Genomic DNA, 12,081 nt, shown 5'->3' on the forward strand with positions numbered 1-12,081 from the left:
AAATGTAGCTTAATACAATGATAGCCTAAAATATGTAATACATCAGCATCCAACAAAAGAAAAAATAACACAAAACCACTTCTTAATCAGGTCCAATCAATTTAACTCAGTAAAAATGCTCAGCCTTTTATTTAAATAGGCTAAAAGTATGACAAACCCTGAGCCCAAGCCTAATTTCCCAAATCTACAACCAATTACAGATCATAAAATTGATCATTTCAACAACACATCCTCATAGCTAACTGGTTGAGTTTTACGAAAGATTTTCCTATTTCAAGAACAGATGCAGTAAAGTTGCAGCCACATCATGCACTTTGGCCAACCTTAAATACAAGAACCTTGCTTAATGCAACCATTAGCCAATAAGTAATTACAGTTTACACTACAGAATCATTTCACCATCACACCTTCTGAACTGAATCCTAACACTTCCCTCTGTCACTAAAGAAAGCACCACATAAGTTTCACAGTCGTCTAATAATTAGGGTACCTTAACAAAGTCACACCATTGATGAAGCAGTGGAAAGCGCCCAGCAAGAACTAATTTCCAAGCAGTTACTGCCCTGCTTACAGCTGTAGAGTATCATAATTCAAAAAGAGAAGCATGTAAGGATTTTGCATACTGATTCACCACCATACGCAATTAATACAAGATTATGTCGAAGGAAATGACCGAGCTACTTCCAAGCAGTTACTGCGCTCTAAGAATTTCATTTTATATACCGGCTACTGATTTAGTACACTTCAGAAAACAGCAAGCAGTAATCAATTTGGAAAAATCATATAAAATCTATCTTTGGTTGGATTCTCCTAAATTTTGATGTGGTTGAACTAAACTTACCCATATTTTACCCATTTCAAGTCCTAGGGCATTTTCACTTTCCTAGAAAAAGTTATGGCTCTTGAAATATGGTTTTATTTTAAGGAAAGGATGCTGTCACAACAGTGAACAGCCCTACTTCCTTTAGGCACAACTTTTGCTACAAAACTCGAATTGCCCTGAAATTTGGACATAAAATACTATACATCCTATTATTTCACCCCTCTTTGGTTGCACCTCCAAATAGTTTCAGAGTATTGAGATATGTGGTTTTGAAGTTTCTGTTCCAGAATTCGGATAGCATTGTTTCTGTAGAAAATGACCATTTTCTAAAAATCATATCTCTCAAACCACACATTGGAAAATTTTGAAATTTTGGGGGAACAATTTAGACATCTCAAGGTTTCATAGAAAAATAATTTCACTCATTTTGAGTGGCTAGATTGCTCCCAGTTTTGTTCACGATGTGCTGCCTGAGACTGCATAATTCTGCAACATGTAACCTTGGGTTTTAAGAGGTCAAAAATTGATTCCTAGCTTTTCGCTCACTCTAACCTTGCATTCTAACTTTATTTTACGTATTGTGACTTGTTGAAAAGATTAAATCAGCCCCAAGTACTCAGGATTAAAAAATCACCATTTTTGGTCACTTTTCACATTTAAGCATACTCATATGAAATCAAAAATTTCTGCATTACTCAACATAGCAATCCAGCCACAGATCACTCAAACAATTCATATATATTATCATAAATTTATTGCATCATATATAACAAATAGTCCAAATGGATCAATATTCAAATCAATCCTAAACTTTAACATCATTAATAGTTTCCAGGTATTTTGAATGCATATCACTTAATTATAAAGGCAGTGACGAAGAGTGGGCGAGCAGAGAGCAGAGCAGCAATGGCGGTGAGAGGTGACTTGCGGTGACTCAGAATCCCAAAAACTCCCAAAATTAAAAACCCTGAAATCAGAATTCCAAAATGGATAATCAAATCAAATCAAATCAAAATTGTTGTATTTTTTGTTCTCGAATAAAGCTACCACTAGAGTCAATGATGTAGATCGGAATTAATAAAATCATGTTAATAGAATCATTTAAAGGCAACATTACTACTCACCGCAATGAAAAGAAACCAAATTTGATCCTCCACTATATAAAGGAAACAAAATGAAGCTTTTTGTGATAATAGAGGAGAATCTAGGAAGCAAAATCAAATCCGATTGACTAAAATGGCTAATCAAATCAACTCCAATTGACTAATCAAATGGCTAATCAAATTCGATTGACTCGACCATTCATTGGGGATGCTGTTTGTTAGTGAGTTGTCACTTGTCAGTTTAATAGAGAAAAATCAAACTAATTTACAATTTCAGTCAATACAAAAGATTGATGATAAATAAACGAACCATAGGTATATTACCTTCCTCCTCAAATGACTTCTGTAGGTTTTCCTTTACTAAATTCCCAAGAAAAAAAGGAGAAAAATAAAATTCTGTTCATAAATCAGTACAAAAATATTCATCACCTACAATAATGTTTAAGAAGGCATTTATCATGTTTTAGTAATCCTATAAACTTGTTAGCAAAGATACAGTAAATTAATAACATGGAAGTAATTCAATGAGGCAGTTTATGTACATCACAAAACTTGTTTGGACTAACTACATTCATGAAAATTCAAGCAATCTTTGCTGGCAGAGCATACAATAGTAGGAAATCTTGCATTCCATGAGAACTTTCCTGAATACGAGCAATATTGTAGCGGACAATAACAGATAAACAAGAAACAAATTTCCCAGGCAACAAAGGGAGCAAAAGGAAAAATATAAAATTGTACCTGTCGGTGTTCACAGTTCCAAATGGAGACTCGATCTGAGTCATTCGCAGTTACCATTCATGAATGCATCAGATGCAACTGGATCTTAATGCTCAATCTGCAGTAAATCAGCAATTCATCATCATAATAAATAACTTCAAAAAACCTAATTTTGAACTTGTAAAAAACCTAATTAATTCTTCAAATTCAAACTATTAACCCACTCATGACCGAGTAGCAATAATCACCATCTCTTCTAGTGGAATCGGACGAGAAATTGCAATTTATCTCGCAATCAGAGACGTTCGACAAAATCTTCACTGTGAACACCCCGGGCGTGTCCTGGTGGAGGCAACGAAGAGAGTGAAGCGCGGTGCCAGAGGGAGAATCATTCTGTTGACAACGTCGCTGGTAGCGGCACTACGGTCGGGGTACGTGGTGTACAGGGCAACAAAGGTGAAGGTGAAGGTGAAGAAGATGATGAGCTGCGACAGTGAGTGGTGAGAAAAGGTGAAGACGAAGGAAAAGGGCGCCGGTGAGTGGTGGTGAGCGAAGGTGAGGGCATGAAAACGGCGAAGGTGGTGGTGAGCTTTCTGAAGCAGAAGAGCGCAGGTTTCTGAAGACGAAGGGTGTGGGATTAATTTTTGGGGTGACGTGAAAAGAAAACAAAAAATTCACTAAGTACCACGCGATCGCGTCACCCTAAAATTTGGCAAAATGAGTTTCAAACAGAGAGTTGCGCGACCGCGAGGCTGCCCTCGCGCTAATGGCACAAATCACTCCACGCGAACGCGTGACCCACGCGTCCGCGTGACCCACGCGTCCGCGTCACATGCGTCGCACAACTTATCCAAATCAGCGCCAATTATCTTATCTTTTCTTTTCTAATCCTAATTTATTCTATCTTTTCTTCTTTCTTCTTTCTTTCTTACTTACTTCTTCTTCGTCTCTTTAACTTCTCATCCCTCTTCACCTCCATTCTATTTTATTTAATTTATTTACATACTTTCATCCATTGCATCTTAATTTTGTGCATATTTTTATTTTGTTTTCTAAATTCATTATTTTTCCTTTGGTGTTGAATTTTCTTATTTCACTGTTGCATCTTCTATTATTTTCTCACTTGCATGTTGTAGCTACCATGTAATTGAGATCCTCATTATTTGGCATTAACCAACCCATGTTTTATTTATTTTTTATCTTTGTTTTGGGTTACTTTTCTTCCCTTTTTCTTTCAGGATGGCCACCAGGAAGAGAACCGGAAGACGTTTACATGGGAGAGACAAACAAGTTCCTACGCATATTCCTTGATGAGAAAAACGTCAGTTGAAGCAACCCATCCACTTGTACATCTTAGCATGCACCGAGGACGGTGCAATCTTTAAGTGTGGGGAGGTCGATATCGATCTCCATGGGTTAGTTACTCTTCTATCTCAACACCAATGGTTTATTTTCCTTGTTAGCTGTTGCATTTGTATGTTTGATTGCATAATTATTTGATTTTGTGCATATTTTACCACTTGGTTGAAGTAATATTTTCTTTTTCAAGAAACCTTTTAGAGCATTTCACTAATTTGAATAAAATTTAATGTTAAACTTGTTTGAAGAAATACTATACTGGAACATAGTTTAGAGCTCGAACATACAAAAACCAGTGAGATTTTTGAGCCTATTTGATTGGTTGCATTTTATCAACCAATATTTTATTTTTGGTGTGTGTTTTTCTCTCTAAAATTGTGATCTTTGTCTTGCTTGATTCTATATTTCCATTGTTTAATGTATGCATACACTTACGTGATTGAGGCCTTGTTTCACTGAGCTTACATACTCATATGGCCTTACCCTTTCATTATTCTTTGCAAACCAATGTTGAGCCTATTATACCCTTTTGTTCTTTACTTTAGCTCATCGTTAACTCTAAGCGGAAAATAATAATGTCCTTAATTTGAATCCTTGGTTAGGTTAGACTAGTGAGAGTGCTCATGAATTAAGTGTGGGGAAGTGAATTTGGAAACATTTGGTTTGAGAATTGAGTATGTTAGAATTTTCTGAAAATGTGAAAGAAATGTTTAGGACATGATTCATGCATCCAATAATTTAATCATATGCATTGAGAAAAATAAAAGAAAAGAAAAAATATATATATATAAAGTGAGAAAAAGAAAAAAAAAAGAGCAATTAAGTAAAAAGGGGACAAAATGCCCCAAAGTAAGTGGTGAAAGCAATGCATATGTAATGTACTTGAAATTAGAATGCATGAATATGTGGAAAAAATGGTTAATGGATAGTTAGATGTGGTATTATGATTATATGGATTGTCTAAAGTTAGGTGGAAAGTTTAAGTTAATTAAGGATTCAGATTTTAGTCCACTTGGCCAAATACAATCCTACCTTGACCCTAACCCCATTACAACCCTTAAAAGACCTCTTGATATGTGTATCTGTGCATTAAATTTATGTTGATTGTTAGATGAAGAGCAAGCCTTAGAAAGCAAGGTTAGTAGAGAATTGAGAGAATCGAACCTAAAACACTTGAGTGATTAGAGTGCATATACTCCCAGTGAGGGTTCAATGCTCGATTCTTTGTTCCCGGCTTTCATGAGCTATTTTCTTCTACAAGCCTATTTGTACTTCATTTTTATGATTTGAATTAGTGAAATCCAGTTCTTATTTATTCTTGGAGAATTTATTTACTTTTAAACCAAGTAGGTAGAAACATTCTGCATGTAGTTGCCTTCATATAGATAGGTTGCATTTCATATTAATCTACCATTCCTCTTCATCTTTATAGCTTCTCTTGAGCTTAGCATGAGGACATGCTAATGTTTAAGTGTGGGGAGGTTGATAAACCACTATTTTATGATTTATCTTGTGCTCAATTGAGTGATTTTTATCAACTCTTTACTCACTTATTCATATAAATTGCATGGTTTTATATTTTCCTTCCTAATTTTATTCTATAATTGAAAACTTGCTTCCCAAGCCTTTAAATTACTAAAAATTAATTCCCTCTTATCACCGTTCGATGCCTTGATATGTGTGTTAACTGATTTCAGGATTTACAGGGCAGGAATGACTTGGAGGATGGAAAGGAAGCATGCAAAAGTGGAAGGAATACAAGAAGTTGAAGGAAATGCAAAGCTGTCAGCCTGACCCTCTCGCACTAAAACGGTCATAACTTGAGCTACAAAGGTCCAAACAACGCGATTCCAGTTGCGTTGGAAAGCTAACGTCCGGGGCTTCGATTTGATATATAATATACCATAGTTGCTCCGACGCTAGACAAAGTGAACGCGTGCTCCACGCGGACGCGTCGCAGTGACAAAAATCAGCGTGGCAGATTTCTTCTCCAGTGATTTCTGGGCTGTTTTCGACCCTATTTACGGCCCAGAAAATACAGATTAGAGGCTATAAAGTGGGGGAATCCATACATTCATGATAACCAGCTCATAATACACAATTTTAGGATTTAGATGTAGTTTTTAGAGAGAGAGGTTCTCTCCTCTCTTTTAGGATTAGGATTTAGGATTTTTATTATGTTTAAGCTATGATATCTTCAATCACAGGTTCAATGTTCCTTTAAATTACTTTCTAGTTTTATTTATTCTATTACTTTTATTGTTATTTATCTTTTCAACTTGACTTATGCTACATTCATGTTATGATTTTCTTATTTAATACACATTATTGAGGTATTTGAAATTTAAGATTGTTTTATTTATGTTATGAATGCTTTCAATTTATCCAAATTATTTTCATTCAAATAGATTTTCTCCTTTTAGCTCTGGTTAAGTAATTGGTGACGCTTGAGTTATCAAATAAAGCAGTGGTTGAAATTGGGAGATTACTAATTGATCTAGATCGCTCTAAATCTAGTCTTCCCACAGGGATTGACCAGGACTTGAGGATCAAGCTAATTAGTCCACTTGACTTAACTAAGTGGGATTAAAACCCAATTATCATCACCATTGATAAGGATAACTAGGATAGGAATTCCAGTTCTTATACCTTGCCAAAAGATTTTATTTTTATTAATCTATTCTTCTGCCATTTAAATTATTTGTTCCCTATTTCAAAAACCCCCAAAATTCTACCTTTTTGCATAACCAATAATAAATCATACCTCCTTGCAATTCCTTGAGAAGACGACCCGAGGTTTAAATACTTCGGTTATCAATTTCAAAGGGATTTGTTACTTGTGACAACCAAAACGTTTGTACAAAAGGTTGATTGATTGGTTCAGAAACTATACTTACAACGAGAACTTGTTGTAAATTCTAAATCATCAATCTTCAGTTCGTCATATACCTCCCATTAAAGCAGATATAGAACTACCTAAAGGAATAGTTTCTAATTCATTAATCTTATCTTTATGTATGCACAAATCCTTTAGAAACTTTGCGTATTTAGGCACCTGTTGAATAACATTAGAAAGGGGAACAGTTACTGATAAACCATTATTTTATGGTTTATATTGTGTTTAATTGTGTGGTTTTATCAAATCTTTACCCACTTATTCATATGATTAGCATGTATTTACAATTCCTTCCCAAAATTACTCCATTGTTGAAAACTTGCTTCCTAAAGACTTTTAATTATGTTTTTTAATTCTCCTTTATTCCATTCGAAGCCGTGATCCGTGTGTTAAGTGTTTCAGGCTTTATAGGGCATGGATGACTTGGAGATTGGAAAGGAGGCTTGCAAAAATGGAAGGAACACAAGAAATTATGGAGATGACCAGCGAGAAGTGACGCAGACCGTGCGAAATGGAGAAATCGGAGTGACGCGCTCGCGTGCCTGACGCGAACGCGTGAATTGGAAGCTGCACGAGTGACGCGAATGCATGGACGACGCGCACGCATGGCAAGGCAAAATGCTGGATGACGCGAACGTGTGGATTACGCGATCGCGTGACGTGCGCGATCTGCATAATCTGCAGAATTCTCTGGCGGCGATTTTGGGCCATGTTTTGACCCAATTTTCTGCCCAGAAAAGCATATTAGAGCCAGGGAACATGCAGAGGCCAGAGGGAGACATTCATTCCGCATAATTTTTAGTTTTAGATCTGATTTTACTCCTCCTCTAGGTTTTCTCTCTACACATTCATAGTTCTTAGGATTTTTTTTTATTTGATTTTTGGATTGGGATATTGAGAAGAGTTATTACCTCCGCCAAGACTTCATTACTCTAGTTTGTTTTCCTTACTTGTCACTTACTCTTTCATATCCTTAATTTATTCCGAGTTACTATTGGATTATTTTTAGAATTTATTAATACAAGAACTATTTTTATTTTTAATTTATCTTTTGATTATTATTTATCATGTCTTTCTTTATTTCCCCTTCTTATTTTGTGAAGTTTACATTCATAATGAGCGAGTAGTTCCATAACTTGATTGGGAGTTGATTGAAAGGAGAACCTTGAGTTGGAATGCTCGAGAGTAAAATTGTAATTGGGTTCATTGTTGGATCGTCCTCTAGTCACTGACACTAATCCTTTCCAAGGGAGAGGATAAGAACTTGTGAATAGAAATAGACTTCCAACTTGCTTGACTTTCCTCTACCTGGTAAAGGATAACTAAGCAGAACAACCTTCAATTATCAATTAATCTCGGGAGAACTCCAACAAGGATAGGCTTTCTAACTAATCTACTCGAGGTCAAGTTTTTTTTTAAATTACTTAAATTCTCTGATTTAATATCCTGTTATCAAACTCAAAACCATTTTTGAAAACATTTGATTAATAAAATAGCACATTTTTCTACAACTCGTTGGGAGACGACCTGGGATTCATACTCCCAGTATTTTAATTCTAATTTTGTGACAACCCTTCTAAATTGATAAGCGGATTTTTGTTGGTTAAGGACTGTACTTGCTACGTATCTTCTACATTAAATTCTTAATCCGCCAATTTTTGCCACATCAATTTTTGGCGCCGTTGCCGGAGAGTTGCAATAGAGTGCTAAGTTATTGATTGGAATTTATTTATTTGTATTTTATTTTATTTTGTTACTATGAGCTGCATGTTTCTTTCATTAAATGACGCGTTCACTTCCTGATCCAAGCTTGCTAGTATTTGATCCTGAGATTGAATGAACTATTTCACGTATAAGGCAAGCTCGGCGTTGGTTAGTCCTCTCCGAGGGCGAATTTTAAACGTCACGTAAGGAAGAAACAAGCTCCCTTTCTACTGATTCGGTTGATTTACGTGCAGGTGACATGGCAACACCTAGGAGAGTTACTATCCAGGAAGCTGGAGCCCCTGATTTTCAATGCAACCGTTTCAAGTGCATCACCCAGCGGTGGCTATAGATTTTGAACTCAACACTGCACTACTCAACTTGATGCCTAAGTTTCATGGCTTACCTGCTCAAGAGCCTATCAAGCACCTTAGGGATTTCCAAGCAGCCTGTTCTACTGTCAGGCGTGATGGTGCAGATGAAACCTCTATTTTGTTAAAAGCCTTCCCATTCTCTCTTGAGGGAAAGGCAAGAGAGTGGTACTACACTCAACCCGCAGCAACTGTTTCTGACTCGGATACCCTTAGAAGAGAATTTTTAGAAAAATTATTTCCAGCTGAAGTTACTGGTAAACTGAGGAAAGACATTTCCATGATTGTTCAGGACGAATCCGAGACTCTCTATGAATACTGGGAGTGCTTCAACAATCTTCTGGAAGCATGCCCCCACCATATGATTGACAAGATAGTGTTGCTCGGCTACGTCACACAGGGCATGGGGCCTCAAGATAAGACCACATTGGAAAGTGCTAGCAATGGGTCTATGAAAAAGTACAAGACTACTCGGAATCACAGGCATAAATAAAGCCAGTCAAAAGCTGTTGCAGAGGTATCCTCTAGCAGAGAGACCACTGCTCTAACTCATAGTATATGTGAAATGACCAACTTACTGAAGCATATGCAGTTAAGTCAACAACAAACTCAGTCCCCTCCACCACAGCAAAGCCAACAGTTGGTTCCACAAAGAGTATGCGGGATCTGTGCTGATTATAGACATTATACTGATGAATGTCCGCAGCTCCAACAGGAAGACAATACTGTAGCAGCCACTCATGACTTCTATGATCACCCCAATCAAGGATACAATCAAGGTGGCAGCTACAACCATGGATGGCAGGACAATTCCAACCAAGGTTGGAGAGATAATTCTAACCAGGACTGGAGGGACAACAATAACAGAGGAGGCAGAGACAATCAGGGAAATCAGAGGTGAATAATAACAACAACAGGCAACAGAACCAGAACCAGCCTTACAGAGTACCTCACCTGAGGCAATCCCAAGGACCACAGCACAACCAACAACAAGTTCCTCAGATCACTTGTTCTAATTCCTCTCCGAGTGACGAGATGTTTCAATCCATTGCGCAAGGACAAAAGAACGTGGAAAGTTCACTTAACGGTCTAACATCTGCTATACAAGCTCTCATCTCTCAGCTGGGATCATCCAATACTTCAAACACTCAACATGCAAGCTCCAGTGGAATTCCTTCTCAACCTTTACCCAATCCAAAGGGTGGCATCAATGCCATCACCCAAGGTCCAGAACCACACTGCAAGAGAGGAATCAGGAGGAGCCAATCCTATTAGAACACACCTCAGCTGAAGAGGTGGTGGAAGTAGAAGATGCTGAAGAGGAAGGGGACATATAAGATATGGTTGAAGAAAAAGAAGCTCAACCACAGAAAGAAGCACCAAAGGATGCAGACGCTGCAGAAAATGCCCTTCCTATTCCATTTCCACAAATTGGAAGGAAGCCCAGGAAGCAGATGGAACTTGATCCCAAAATGGTAGAAATATTCAAAAAGGTTGAGGTAACTGTCCCCCTTTTTGATGTTATTCAGCAGGTACCTAAATACGCAAAGTTTCTAAAAGATTTATGTATACATAAAGACAAAATTAATGAATTAGAAACTATTCCTTTAGGTAGTTCTATATCTGCTTTAATGGGAGGTATACCTGAGAAGTGTAGTGATCCAGGTCCATGTATGGTTAATTGTACTATTGGTGGTGTGATATTTTCTGACTGCATGTGTGATTTAGGAGCATGTGTTAGTATAATGCCTTTGTCTATATATGATACTTTGAGGCTCCCTCCCTTAAAAAGGTCGGCAGCTCATTTTGTGTTAGCAGATAAAAGCATTATTACAGTGGTTGGAATTGCTGAAGATGTATTAGTGAGCATTAAGGGGCTCATATTTTCCATTGACTTCTATATCCTGGAAATGCCCCCTAATGACTCAAGAAGGCCATCATCAATCCTGCTTGGAAGACCATTCATGAAGACTTCAAAGTTCAAGCTGGACGCATTTTTCGGAACTTATTCTTTTGAAATAGATGGCAGAATAGTGAAATTCAGTTTAAATGGAGCTATGGAGCACCCTCCGGATGATCATTCTATCTCCCAGTGTGACATCATAGATGAAACCGTGGCTGAAGTTCACTAGGAGGATTTAGAAGAGAAGTACATAGGGCAAGGTCCAAGTGTGGGGACATTCTCGGAGGACAATGAGAGCACTTCACCATTATCACCAGCTCCAGATAATCCAGAGCCTGACCATGAGCAGAAATTATAATTAAAACCCCTCCCTCCACACCTCAAGTATGCTTACCTTGAGGACAAGCAGAAGTTTCCAGTTATCATTGCAAGGGAACTCACTTCCTAACAAGAAGAACAGCTACTCAGTGTGTTGAGAAAACACAAGAAAGCAATTGGATGGAGCCTAGAGGATATAGTAGGCATCAACCCTCAAGTTTGTGAGCACAGAATATTCCTAGAAGAGGGAGAAAAGCCTGTCCATCAACCTCAGAGAAGACTGAATCCCACTATCTTAGAAGTTGTCAAGAAAGAAGTGACCAGGCTACTTGAAGCAGATATCATTTACCCCATCTCAGATAGCAAATGGGTCAGTCCAGTACAAGTAGTGCCCAAGAAGTCTGGAATCACAACAGTAAGAAATGAGCATGGAGAGCTTCTGACAACTAGAGTGCAGAATTCATGGAGAGTTTGCATTGACTATAGGCGTCTCAACCAAGCCACTCACAAGGATCATTACCCCTTGCCATTCATTGATCAGATGCTTGATCGCCTGTCAGGTAAATCCCATTATTGCTTTTTAGATGGTTATACAGGCTATTTTCAAATCCATATAGCTCCTGAAGATCAGGAAAAGACTACTTTTACATGTCCTTTTGGAACTTATGCTTATAAGAGAATGCCCTTTGGCTTATGCAATGCACCAGCTACTTTCCAAAGGTGCATGATGAGTCTTTTTTCTGACCTTATTGAGGACTGTATGGAGGTTTTTATGGATAATTTTAGCGTTTATGGTGATTCATTTAGCTTTTGCTTAGATGGTTTATCTAGAGTATTAGATAGATGTGTCAGTACAAACCTTGTATTGAATTTTGAAAAATGTC

This window comes from Arachis hypogaea, chromosome 16 (assembly GCF_003086295.3).
Source record: "Arachis hypogaea cultivar Tifrunner chromosome 16, arahy.Tifrunner.gnm2.J5K5, whole genome shotgun sequence".
NCBI lineage: Eukaryota > Viridiplantae > Streptophyta > Magnoliopsida > Fabales > Fabaceae > Arachis > Arachis hypogaea.